Raw genomic sequence first — 14061 nt, 5'->3', positions numbered from 1 at the left:
ATAAATCAATCAAATGTTTAATTTTTTCCTGCAGTTAAAGTTTTCACTTGATAACAAATGGACAAATTAAAGCTGTAGTTAGTGGAAACCGACTTTCTAGCCAGCCCAGTGCTTTTCCTGTTGCCTGTGCTGACTTCACAAACTGCCTTGTTGCGCTCTCATTTCTACAAAGGGCAACTTTGTGACTGCGAGGTGAGAACGGCACCGCAGACATCAGTCACTGCGATGCCTTCGCTAGTATTTCACATGGCGTGTCGGTCATAGGTGCTTATCTGCATGTTCAAATGTGAAAGAAGGCAAACTTGATATGCATGTAGGCCAGGACATGCCAGCAGGAATCCGTGTGTCATAACGTTGTGGCTGACGACGATCACGTTTGCTTTTGCCAGTTCTTATGTCATTTCTGTACACGTGGGCTCAGTGGACCTGGGCAGGGGCTTTCCCCACCTTTTCATTTCCTGTTTGTAATCGTCGTATCTTTCCCCTTCTTCCTTCTTTCACACACTCTCTCTCTCTCTCTCTTTGTGTCCTCTCTGAAACCCCGGGGTCCCACCTTCAAGACTAAGAGCTGCATTCTGATTGGAGGAATGGGGTGCCAGTCTGTCCCGCGCCAGTGAGTGTGGTACGTTGCAATCCTCCCACCAGCCCTTCTCTTATTTCATACAGTGATGTTTGTGCTCTTAGTCTTGAGGAAACGCTAAACCACTGTTACAATTGACTGTTAGGCAGATTATATTTGTATCAGGGCCTAATTAGCTTCAAGCAGATCCCAACAGATTAATTCTGAGCTTTTCATCAGTTTTATTGTTTAGCTGTTTAGGCTGGTGAGCATGGGGGTGAATGATGAAGACATTCTAGCACAAGATGTGCGGGAAAAATATGTAATTATGATTTTCACTTTATGTTTGATGAATTCATGGTTTCTAATTTTTTACTATACTTCTATAACCTCCAGTCCTGGTGGTCCGGATATCTATGACATTCTTTTCTTTAAATACTTTAGATGCGTTCACTGTCAGCTCGTTGTCACTGCTCCTGTCTAGCTAACTGGTTGTCACCAGTCTGAACAGCAACATACTTTATTGTATAATAAGTGTGATAGCATTGGTACTTAGCTTTAGTTACATATTTATGCAACAGTTTATTAATATCAGTGTTACCTTTACTACTTTTAACTTTAAGATGACGTTGTCGGTATGAGCTGCAAACCAGTATATACTTACGGCAACTCTATGAACTTATACTTTACTCACCTTTTGAAAATGTGAACATTTACCGGAAAGATGGCATTCAAAGAAATATCATGGGAACTTGTCAAGTCGTCTCTAGTAGGTTAGATTTTACAGACCAAATCAAATAATATTCAGATGGTAGGCAATAAAAACATTTGAAAGCTTTACACGTTTTTAAATCTTCATGCAGAAAACGACCCTATGCCTGAATGTTGCTCTGTCAGCAACTTTCCGTCCTTTGTTTTTTTCATATCTTTGGTGTACTATAGACTTTCGGCTCCTCACCTCTGTCTTGCCTTGTGAGTCCTGATTGGCTGAACACTTTCTGCACTATAGTCTGGCTTCTTGCCAGTCACACTGCCAGTGGCTGCTGTGCCCCCTGATCAGAAGAGAATGTGACATTTGTGCAGAGGTAATGGAATCTGCGTGCAATTAAATCTCTGACTGTGAAGAGGAGTCTATCTCCTCCCTTCTCCCCCCCATCTCCTGCCATTCCCAGCAGCAGGGGGGGTCATGCACGATGATGAAACCATCCCAGCAGGCCCTTCACTGCACTCTCTTTCACAATCTTTATGTCAGGTTGTGTTTTTTAACTTTGCAACACAGCTCTGCTACTGTTTGGCAATTAATTACAGAAAATGTCCATTAGGTCCCCCTTTGAATATTGTATACAAATGAATACTTGCTTGTAAAAATTACATGGGTGCAATGTTAATGATGCTTTAATGAATTCTGCTGTGCTATTTTATTTATATATATATTATTTTTTTTAATTCTGAATGGTAGCGTGCAAAATAGAGAGAGGCAAAGGGCAGATTCATGGATGGATGAGAAGAGGGTCATACAGTATCTGCCTGCTTTCTCTGCTGCCCTGCCACTACACTTAACGCCTCATTTGTGGGCGTTGTGGCCAATGGCTTGAGTCTGCGATCCGTCGCCATAAAAGGCAGCTTTTTCCTCTCTGCTGATGGGGCACTTGCTTGTGGCTTAATACCAGACCCCCCTCCATAGGCAGACTCATATCTAATGGATATGTGCATCACCATCAGGGTAGCTCATAAACATAAAACTCTCTGCTGCCATTGTACTTGGTGGAGCCGCCCGAGAACGGACAGAGCCACACCATTCAAGAATTTCCTAGTTTAGGAGTGGTTCCTATCTGTGCTCCTCATTCACGCTGGGCGGACAGAGATGCAGGATATCCAGGTCAAGGTTTGGCTAAATCATCCATATGTCGTTCACATTCTGGATGGGTCTGAATAAATACATTTTAACCGCGAGACACAATTCAGTAAGAAAATATGAATGAAAATGTATGTTTTAGTTCCTTTTAAACAACCAGACCTGGGTTTGATCTGGGCTCTTTTTTAATGAGACCCTTTTTTTTGTCACGTTCAAGCTTCTTTTTCACTATTGGCTTTCCTATTAATGCATTTTGTCATGATGAATTATTAATGTCGGCGTTGGTTGAAGGGAGTGTTGTCTCTGAACATAAGAGGGGTCAGTATGTTTCTTTCCTTTTCTGCAGCCAAGGTTAATTTGAACGAACAGTCAAACGAACCTCCTGACTTCCTCGCTGCACTATGGGGTTGCAGTGAAAAAGACCTGGCTCCCAACTTCATACACCAACATCCTGCTAAACAAATACAACAGCCTAGCGCTCCGTGTTTTCCTCTTTTGCAGATGGCTGTGCCGTGTTGTTTGACAGAGAGGAAAATGCTTCGCTCGGGGAGGGAAAAGAGGCTTACTCCATTAGTGTCAATTCGAATGGTGAACTGGATCAGTCTGACAGATAGATGCAGAAAATTGTTTTAATTGTATAATTATCTGTGGTTAGCCACTTGTGCGGAAAAGTGCTGTGATGTGGGTGAAGGACGGGGAAGAGCACATTTTGGCCTTTATGTGCTTATTTTGTCTTTGCACAGGAAATGAACAACAATCGGGGGTCCTGTGGATGAAACATAAACACACCCAAACTCGCAGGCACTCCCTGTGGGCAGGTTGAGACACGCTTGCTGAGATGCTGCCCTTTAAAGTAATGTGTCTGGCCAGCGAGCCTTCTCCTCAGGCGAGGAGGGAGGGCGCCTGTAATTGTTTGATGAAGATGGCACAGCTGAACGAAAATGTAGCAGGAGTGAGAAGCCCAGTGCTGGGTTTAATCACATTCAGCTGATCTCTGATGAGATGTCCAGTGTGAGACAGCAGACGAATGGCACTGGATCTTTGGCTTTATACTGGATCTCTCAGTCCCTTTTGCTTGTGTAAACTATTTTCTAACTGCGACTTTTAGGCCGTACCCCCTTTTCTTTCGAGCAGTGAAGTGTTAGGTACAACAAATGTCAGATTACTTTAGCCTGGTCAATAATCGCTTGTCTTTTTTCATGGACAGTTTTTTTTTTTCTTTTATTTGCAATAATATAGTCACACAATCAGTCGTTTGCTTCATTTCAAGTAAACTGGGAATAAGCTGTTCTCACTCAGTCAAAGACTTTTTGACTCAATTTCTCTTTTTTTTCATGTTCTTAAAATATTAGCTGTGCAGATTCATTTGGAACACGAAAGCGTGGCCCAGAGTTGTCCTCTGACAGGTCAGTGTGGCCAAACTCTAAATGCTGTGCAGTCAGCGGCTGCCTTCGCTTTTCATCTCAACTCATCCAAGTGTAATAAAACAATGCAAGTGCTGGAGGACTGTCGGCCTGATGCCGTCACTTCTGCAGAGGACAAGAAGTGCGACACATCGCGGCAGCATAAACATTTAGTGGTGGCGCTGCTGTTCTATAAGGCAGGTTTGTCATGTCAACAAGCAGGCCTTTAATATTTCATCAAATAATAGCTGTTCACACACGGAGTTGGTTTGATAGGAGTGTTACCACACAAAGCAAGAACTTGTCATGTCTCAGTTATTACCTTCGTCACGCTCTGTTGTTCACTTGCATCTCCTGTGATAATGCACAGGGGATTAGCAGGTAACAAGGCAGCAGCGTTCCTCTGAGGATGTTGCGCGTGGCTTTGGCTGTCTTACACAATGCTACAGAAAAGAAAACAAAAGGGGAGCGCTACCAAATGGTGATTTCCCCACTGCGCGGGGAGCCTCCTACTGGATAATGTGGTAATGAAAGGTGACAGGAAGGACTCAGGGTCTGGACTGAAGCCGGGGCAGCTGGTCAGAGCAGGAGAATAGGAAACAGCGTGCACCCGGACTAAAGTGCAGCGAAAAGCAAATTAAAGCTCATATCTGCCGTCTCCCTCGCCTCCCTGCACTTTCCTGTTTGGACTTGAAGGTGATTGGGAGCCAAGGCGGTGACAGTTGACGGAAGCTATGCGAAGGGGAGAGTATTTATTTACAGTGAGATGCACCGATGCTTGTTCAGGATGCGGTTTCACGCAGGATGCGCCCCCCCACCCCCAGCCCCCCCCCCGCATGCACACCTCCTCCCAGCTTTCTTTCTTGTCTCCACCCTCAAACTACAATGCCCAGGTTTGGGGAAGTGGGTTATTGAGGGAGGGGTTGACCTGCCGCTGTCAGGCGGCCAGTATTGTGAAAGAGGCTGGGTCCTGACACAGTCAGCAGAGAGCTCACTCAGCACGCCTTCCTGACTGGCCCAGGAGGTGGTACCAAAGTCAACACAGGTCACTGAGAAAAGGGAGGTAAACCATTAAGACTGTACTCTCCTTGCAAAGATTGTCCTTTAGAAAAGATTGTGACTTAAAGGAGTGATTGAGACATGTATATGAGTGAAGTTGTAACAAAATGTCCAAATTTCTGTGGGTGCTGTACCAGGAATTTCACCTTGTCGAAAGTAATTAAATGTTACATGATTAAGGCAAAATCTAAACACTTAGCAGACACACGTCCTTCCATCCCTGGTGTTTGTTTGGGATGTTGAGTGATGAACATGTGAACCAATCCAACCTCTGCTCTCTTTGAAACTTTGGGCGGCTTCATGCCAACATGACAAAGGCAGATTTTACGACCTGCCTCCTGGCCTCATCTGTGCGGACGGCGGCGTCTAAACTCTGGAGAACCTGCCACATAAAACCCACATCTGTTCGAGGCTGAAATTGTTAAAAAAAGACCTCCTGCATGTCCAGGCAGTGTGGAGTTAATAATACATTCTGCGGAGCACTCGTACCGTGCCTCTAAAAAAACAGCAGTGATTGTCTTACATTCACTTTGATCAGCTATTCTGCTGTTTTTTATTTTCTCAGTTTAGATTCGGCCTTTCTCCACCTGCAGAGAGCAGATACGCAGATCGTGTAAGTAGATTCTCAAAAAGAGGAAGTGTTTGAGTCTTTGCAGCTTTGCCTGTGATGGACTGGCGACCTGTCCGGGGTGTACCCAACTTAGACCATGTGAGAGGTGGCGAAGGAGGTGCTCACAAACACAACCACATAGGCCTCAGGGCTAAAGGCTTGTTCAAAGAGAAGCAAATAAGCAGAACTACTGTGTAGTACTGACGTCATCATTTTGGGTTTTTTTTCTGTTAAAGTAATTGAAACCCTTTTTTGGTTTCATTAATCCTTACCCAGCAATATAGAGATATACAGAATGTACAGAGTTTGATCATGGCTAAAGTTTATTTTATTTAGTGTTTTAGTAAATGTTAGAAATCATCATTTAGTTTAACATTTGTAATAATGAAGCTGCAGCTCCAAAGCCCCAGACAATAAATAGTGTCGACCTGTGACTATGCAGGCAGGCATTTATTCTTGAGTCAGAGTTGTAATGTATATATGGAGGAGAGCACCTACATTTTATTCAATTTCTCACCAGTTTAATCTTTCATTATATTGAGGTGAGAAACTTTACAGAATGCACCTCCAAAACGTTTTTATGTTTAGTTAAAAACCCTCCAAAGTTTAGCCAAACTTCAGAGAATCCAACTGTTACTGGGTCTTGTAGTTTTTTCTACTTAGGGAAAATGTTTTAAAAAAGTCTTTAGTATTTTTCCTTTGATGCAGCCTGTAATTGATAATAATACCTCCATCTTTAGAAGAAAAAAAAAATTTCAGTCAATTTGTAGCGATGGCAATAAATGACAAACACAACAACAGGTGTCCAGTGGCATTTTACACTAACGTCTGTTGGGGTGGATGGGCTTAGGGTTTTTCTATAGGAAATTGCAATTTACATGATGCTGATGCTTAAAACAAAGGCTCAGAATTTGTATGGGAGAGTCGTGTATGTATGTACATTAAAGTTGGAGCACTTGGTGTGCCCAGTGTGGAAAAGTGTTATTTATTTTGATAGACAATGATCTATGTGGGTGTGAGCCGGGCCTTAGCCTAATTGATGTTTTGGAAGATGAGCTCCATTGGTTAAGTCATTAGGCCTTTTAGCAGAGTTTTATTAAATGCCCCTTCCCACAATGTGGAATATTTCCTTCCTAGAATAACAGGAGGCTGGTTTAGTAAAAGGCTGGTAATATGTGTGAGATTGATCAGTGAGTAGCGACCCCATTATCTCCTGAGATGTTAATTACACTGTGCTCAGCTTGCATGTCAAAAGGCAGATAATTGAAGAAGGTAAAAGATGTGCCACACTTTATTTATGCTTTCCAAACCTCAAAGAAGATTGCCCTTCTTTCTCGCACATTTTTTTGCTGCTCTTCTTTCTTCTCATTTTTTCCTATATGCTTTATTTACTGTTGCTAAAATGACAGTGTCACAGTTGATTTTGTAGTTGTTGCTCGCAATCACTACCATGCACAGTCGGCTGCTGTGTTTTTCTTTTTTTTTTTTTAATGAGTATTATTAAATGAGCTCAATTCAGGGCTTGGAAAGGTCTGTTACCGTCCTCAGGCAAATTATTTGGAGCTGGAGTTTACGTGAAATGTGATTGCTTCATGTCACCTAAATATTAATTCTTCCTCTCCTTGAACGTGAACAGAACGGCAGCCATGATGACGTGAACTGTTGCTATATCAAGATAAAGTTAGTGTAATAACAGTGTCCTGTTAGCAGATGCCTGTGTTACAACTAGAACTGCTTAGCTGATGACTGTAAAAGCATTGATGCATAAATTAAACAATGAAAAGAGGACAAAGTCATCAGTAGGAGTATTACTACAATCTTGCATTGGTAAAGTTACTATACCTGTCCTAAAAAACACTCACTGAAGTGAGAGGTTGCAAAAAGCCTCAAAGCTTTAAGAGGTCTGTCACTTTTCTTTTTTCAACATTGTGTTTTGAGTGTAGTTCCCCAACCTGAATAGCTTTGTCTCTGTAAACTTCCTATTGAGACTGCGTATTGCATAGGGGACAAGCTGTTCTTTTAAAAAAAAGAGAGAGAGAGATCTTGTTTGTCATTTTGATAGCGTCAAAACTCTATTTCCTGTGGTTTCCTGTGGAGAACCGTGCGCTGCAGTGTACAAGTTCACGTGAACGCCGTCTGCACTCCCGAACGCGCCTGTGCAGACGCAGACACACTCCCGAGTCCTCCTCTCCTTTCTGCGCTGTCACATCTCCGGGCGGAGCCTCCAAGGAGTGGTCATCGCACCTCGGAAGCTGACGGACAACTGCACGGATGATTTAGTGCATCACCTGGTGGACACTGTTAAGAAAGCACGGCAGAAAGGGAAACCGTTGGCAGAGCAGACACGGCTCGGCGAAACTACCACCGTGTGCAACTTTACTCTGCTATTTTTATTCTGCTCAGCTGTTCACTTTCAATAATTTGTCTTTTTTTCCATACCGTTAATAGGTTTAAACATATCCTGTGAAATTTGGAAGCAGTTTACAGTCATACAACCACATCTTAACGATTAAGGCAGTTTAAAAATAAATGGAAAATTTCAGCTGTTATGCAACAGTGGACGAGGACAAAGACAAAGGTCCAGAGGGTGTTTTCTAGCAGGGCTTCACCTCTTCCTGTCAGGAAGCGTAGTACAGGCATGGAGCCGAGGACTCCAGTACATGTTCACCTTTGCTCTGACATCACAAGAACCCCCTACCCCCTCCATTAGCACTTCTCCACCACTTGTTTATCTGCCTTTGCGCTTGATGCAGTTTTTTTTTTTTTTTACAGTATTAAGCCTGAAGCGTGTTTTTATTTATTTTATTCTCAATTTAGTGCAATTTTTTGTTTGCCAGAGAGAGACTGCTGCTTGCTCAGATGCCAGCCAGCAGGACTCAGCAGTGGCAGCGCAGCCTTATCTGCGCTTGAGGTCTGTACTTTAATGGGCTTTATTGATCTAAACAACATCAGGGGTTGCGGTGATGTTATTAAGGCAGAGATAACTTCTGTGTAATTCCACTCCAACAATATATTAGCCTTTTATTGGTCTAAATAACTTTGCCTTTTAGACAGTAATGCACCAGTAAGTCACAGCGGCTCTTCATGTCGGCAGGATCTTAATAAAGCATTTCCTCTGGACATCCTGCTGCGGAGAGAGTGAGGAACGACAGGTTAAAAGGCATGCTGGGAAGTTTCCATGCCATCGCTGAAAATGATCTCTTTTGAATACATAAATAACGGTGGAAGAAAGCTGTGAGGGGTGGTGGGGGGGTGTGCACAGACGTGTGCTCCAATGCAATCTCTGTTTCACACATGTGGAGGAACACTGCAGGCTCCAAAAAGAGAACCGATATCTGTGCAACAGCGTATACTGTAAGGCAGCGGCACATCAGCGTTTCCTCGCACCCGCGGGGGCCGTACCCTCGAGTAGTTAATCCAAACCCAAATCGACTAATAAATTGCCAGTCCCGGAAATTGCATATGAAGACGCAAGACGCTGCTGGTACAGTCGCTGCGTTGGGTTGTGTGAGAGTTTTTGCTACACAACACAACACAATGCACGCATGAGCGGAAAAAAGGAAAAGTGTAAGCTTGTGTATAGTATAATATGTTTGTGTGCGTTCGATATACATGGGTGAGCAAAGAAAGCATGACGTGCTATACGTGAAACAGAACGGCATCATGGTGTAAACAATAAAAATGTGACAAAGAGGTCGGCCGTCTATCGCAGTCATTCAGTTTCAGTTCACTTAGGAGGCAGGTACAATAATGATTGAGGCAGATTAGTCATAGTTGTGCATGTCTGTTAGCACAGTTTTGTTGGTTTAATGAGTGAGGTACTTTGTGAGTCAGAAAACATCTTAATATCTTGGTTGAAGGGGGGGTCATACTTTGCAGCTATTTAAAGCCTTGGTTTAGTAATGAATTATTTTGTCGTCTCAACTGTGATGAGCTTAATCTTTAATCGGGCCCATCTCATCTGGGTCTCAAGCTGGAAGGAATTCTCATTAAGAGCATTATATTAGCCCCGGTGTGCTTTCAGCTGGATGTCCCGGCCAAATAACGCGGGGTGTCAAAAATGTTTGCCTTGGAAGTAAGCAGGCGTATTTACAGAGGCCGGCGTCTTCACTCGCTGGCTGTCACTGGGAGACGTAATAAAAGGAGCCGCTAATGCTCCGTATCTGATGATGAATTCACTAAAAGAGTGTTGACTGTTACATTTTTATTCAGAGATTGCTGAGATTATTAAGTGATTTATTTACTTTGCACTGCCCCCTCCTCCTCTATTTCTAGCATTATCCCTCTCAAGCATCAGGCATCAGGTTATTTGTGTCATGATGGATTTATCAGTGTCTCTTCATCTGCATCCTGCGCTTCTTCTGATGGTTAGCGTGGTGCGCTACATTGTGTTTTTCTAATGGTTTCAGGCCCAGGGTTGCTGCTAATGACACAGTTGTAATTGTTTGTCAGTGTGATAATGTGCGATTTCCTATTTCCCATGTAAAGTTGGACATTTGATGAAGGAGGGATCTTGTCAGGATGACAAAGTGCTGTCATTTGTCACCAGCTAAATGAGGCTCTCTCCAGATATCCTCGCAGTTTTCAGTGCCAATATTATATTCACAGATCCCTCTCTGCCCCCCCCCCCCCCCCCCCATTGTTCAGTTCTTTGTAGTAAAGTCAGAGAAGCCTAAACACATTCCTGCATCATTAATGAAGCATGTTAAAAAATGAAGTGTATTTGTGTCAACTAGCCTGAAAATGTAAGTCACAACTGAGATGAATTTATAGGCTGGCCCAGGTTATCCTCTGTGCTGACATAGAGAAATCTGTTAACTGTAGTTGACAGAAAGACAGAAGTGAAATTACAGAGTGTGGTAATCTTATATTCTTAGTGTTTGCAAGGACTCATCACTTCCTTAAACATTTTTTAAACGGAGAAGTTGTTTCATCACCTTCAGAGGAAAATGTCACTGAATACATTAACTTGTGATTTACAGATTTTTATCATGTTGAATTGCTCCTAAGCTAATAGTCAGCAACCCGTCTTGTTCATGTCTCTCCTAGTTACATTCTAAACTTTTTAGGCACATTGTGGAACAATTGAAGGACGGGATTGTGGGACTGCCTTCATACTTTTCTAAGTCTTTGATGTTGTCGCCCTTGAACAGGCTGCTTCTGATTCTGATTAGACTGATTCCATATTGTGGGGTTGGGGGCAGATCCGACCTAGTTAACAAGCTAATGAGCAAAACAAGCTAAACAAAGGAGCGGTATAGTGAATAGGTCTCCTGAGGACGCTGCCTATACTCACAATTGCCACTTTATATCGATTCATGCCTTCACCGGTTATGCTCCGTCTCCTGCGGCGCGCACGGTTGGTGAAATCAGCTAAACGTAGCCTCATCTTTCTTCTTATTACCTGGGTATTTAACACTGATATATTTTTTTCTTCAAGGACAAATGGTGTAGGAGAAGGCAGATCCCGTGTGAAGTCCCCGAGCTCTCGCAGAGCGGCAGATCCCTTTTCAGCGCCAGCTGTTCTCTCAGATACACCAGGCCGTGCTGAAATTCTCTTAATATAATTCCCGGGACTCAGGAGAATAGTCCAAAACAAGCGTGCCAGTAAGGAGAACGTTGAATTTTTCATCAGTGGGCCTCAACTCGCTGAGTTAGTGGGCAGCACTCTCATTCATGAGCAGATGTTCAGTGCAGTTACACTCTGCAGTTAATGTGAACTTGCTGGCCTCTCTGCCATTGGCTGCAAGGACGTTGGCAGCAACCTGGCATCTGAGAATTACTCCCTGTAAAAGGCGCGGGGCTGGAAAGCGGAGCCCTGGCCCGCTTTTAGCCACTTCCCAGCCCAGGAGCCTGAATCCTAGACAGGGCAAGGCGCTGACAGCCCATCCGTCTTGAGTCCGACAGTGATGAAACACTTGCCACAGTTTGCTCGGGGAATAGCAATGAAATTCCTGCAGATATTTCCACAGGTTTAATGATAGTTTCTAATAACTGGCTAATCTTCAACCGGCGCCGCACAGCAGGTGAATCGTTCTGCATGTGTGTGAAACACAAGCGCATTAATGTACTAACTCCTGCTGTTATTATTGAACATACAAAAGAATTATTCTACTACCCTTGAAAGAGAAAATTCATAAAGAGAGGCAGCACCTGTGAGGGGAGAACAGTTTGGCCCTTGTTGGTTTATAGCTAAAGCCAGCTGCTGCTGTGGTCAGCCTGGTGGGCTGTATCCTCTTCCCACTTTGGTGCTTCAGACATCTGCATGGCCAAGCTGCTCAGCCTGGGTTTGATGTGGCCATGCAAATTTGTAATGGTTTCTGACTAAGTAAAGGACTATTTGGTGCACAGTGCCATTAACTGGTCAGAGTGTGCCTGCGACACTCCGCTTAGTAGGCTGCATGCCAATCATCGTGTGTGGGTGTGTGATTGTGCGTGCGTGCGTGCGTGTGTGTGTGTGTGTGTGTAAGTCATCGCAGCGAAGTTGCGCATATGGGACTTAAACAGTGGAAATGACAAGCTCTTGTTTCCTCTGCACGTCTCATTTTCACTTTCTAATTGGTCGTTTTCAGGTTGGCTTTACGAGAGCAAAACTAATTAGTGTTTCTAAATTCAGCAGAAAAAATTCGGCTCGATTGTTCTGGTTTCCCCTCCCGTGTCAGCCGCTCAACATTAAAATAAGTCGCTAATCATTTTCAAATTGCTTGTATTTTTAAACCCACGAGCTGAAAGTCACTCGCGGTCTCTTGGCGTTTTGTTTGGCGCGATCAGGGAGCAGCGCTCGCCCCCCGGCCTGCGAGCTGTCTTTGTGATTTTGCGGGAAGCTCGGACTTGATGCCAGTGGAAAAGAGGAAAAAAAACAAAACAATGCCTTGCGTTTTAGGTGGAGTTGTTTCTGCTTTGATTGGGAACGTCCTGCTGACAGGAGCAGCCCAGCGAGTTTACAGTAGCTGTGACATTGCGGTTACCTTTATTCAAAGCGCTCCAGCTGCAGCGAGCCCTCAGGAAGCCCGGCGCGGGCCCACATGGGCGGCTGACCGGCCCGCAGAGATGAGAACGGGCCCTGTTTGAGTTGGCACACGCTCTCCGCCAGGGGAAGTTCTGCTGCATCCGCAGAAAGGCCGGCGGCGGCGGCTCTGGCGGGGCAGCGGTGATTCTCGGGGCAGGATGGGCTTTTTCCACCTCTCCTCTCTTTCAGGAAACACATTTTGCAGATTCTTCCCTCCGTGTTTTGAAAGCGGAGGGAAGGACTTAAGGCGAAGGGGCACAGGGCAGCGTGGCTTAGTGACAGAAATCCACAGTGACAGTCGGGAGTGTGTGAATTTTAAAGGGCCAGTGTTAGACCCTGAACAAACTTGTCCTATCTAGAATCAGTAGCTAATTTTTTTTTTTCAGAAGGTGCTTGATTTGAGGTTACAGAGAAGCATTAGTCATGTTAATATGGAAGTGCCATTATTAGTTTAATATTTACAGGAAGGACATTCTTTCTGATTCCTGTGACATGGTTTGTTCTTCCAGTAGTTCACATAGTGAGTAACACCCAAATCAGATGTGACTAATGTAAAGGAAAAAAGGTGAACCTATCTGATATTTGATCTTCTGAATAATTTCCACTTTCCTTTTTTCTCCCCCCTCCCTCCATTTCTCCTGCTACCCTGCCTTCTTCTCTTCTCCCCTCCCCTTCTACATGCAGCGTGTTGGTCCTGCCAGGAGACTCCGGCGGTGACATCCTGTAGGGCCCACAGATCAAAGTAAGTGCTGCTGCTGCCCATCACAGACAGCAGCACACGCCAGTTAACCCCTCCAACGTGTTTGTTGGTGACACGCTGCTCGTCGTCCGAACGCCGCAAAACGCTGATAGAGGGATTTTGCATAGTAACTGATTTCCTCATTTAGTGATGCAGATGCATATTTACATGGCTTTGAATGATGAGCGTGCGTCGTGTCGCTGTTGACTGCTGGAAATGGCGTGTGAACCTACCAAGTAAATACAGATAATGTGCTGGATCATGTCTGCATCCCCCAACTATCCTAGAAGTCATTACTCCGTGTGTGATGTATAAACACGTCAAAAACAAACAATGACCCCGGGCAGACTCCACACTACAAAACGAATTCAAAGGCAGCAGTGTAGTGTAAACAGCAAACACGACTAACCTTCATGCAGGGAAGACTTCACCTTAAACCCGGTGTTTGTGTTCTGGTCCCAGCTGACCTTGGTCAGATAGAGTTTACTCTCTCTTCAGCTCTTTTCAGGTCGATGTAGCTCAGGTTCTGTCCTGACGTCCAGTTTGAGGCTTTTAGTGGACTGCTGTTGTTGTTATTGAAATCCAATCCCAATATATACAATCACTTATTGTTACTGGCGGAAATTGTCTTTTTAACGCTAACATATTTGGACCTGTGCTCGTTTACTGTAGTTGGAGGGTTTAACTGTTTAAGCTGGTCTTTAGCGTTTGTGAATCCATCACTGGAACACTGGACTTATGTTTGATGACGATCCTTTGCTTTTAATAATAAGGACATTTTTAAATAACTACTTTTTTAGATTTTTTTTTTTAATAGGTTTTACAGA

General features: G+C 44.0%; 1 protein-coding gene across 18 annotated transcripts in view; it reads left to right on the top strand.

Annotated features, from left to right (window-relative positions):
- Window positions 1–14061, top strand: part of foxp1b (forkhead box P1b) — a 128953-nt gene that overhangs the window by 15267 nt on the left and 99625 nt on the right. For 11 of the 18 annotated variants that reach the window (XM_055508689.1, XM_055508703.1, XM_055508702.1 and 8 more), the window contains one exon: window positions 13180–13237. The exons of 3 other annotated variants lie outside the window; for them this stretch is intronic. The gene's annotated coding sequence lies outside the window, so the exon portion shown is untranslated. Of the gene's footprint in view, window positions 1–560; window positions 623–13179; window positions 13238–14061 lie in introns of all 18 variants that reach the window. 4 more of the 18 variants (XM_055508694.1, XM_055508691.1, XM_055508696.1 and 1 more) reach the window with 1 other exon arrangement.

Source organism: Betta splendens, chromosome 5 (assembly GCF_900634795.4).
Source record: "Betta splendens chromosome 5, fBetSpl5.4, whole genome shotgun sequence".
In the NCBI taxonomy this organism is placed as follows: domain Eukaryota; kingdom Metazoa; phylum Chordata; class Actinopteri; order Anabantiformes; family Osphronemidae; genus Betta; species Betta splendens.
Note: the sequence above shows the minus strand (reverse complement) of the source record. Positions and strands in the feature narration are given on the sequence as shown.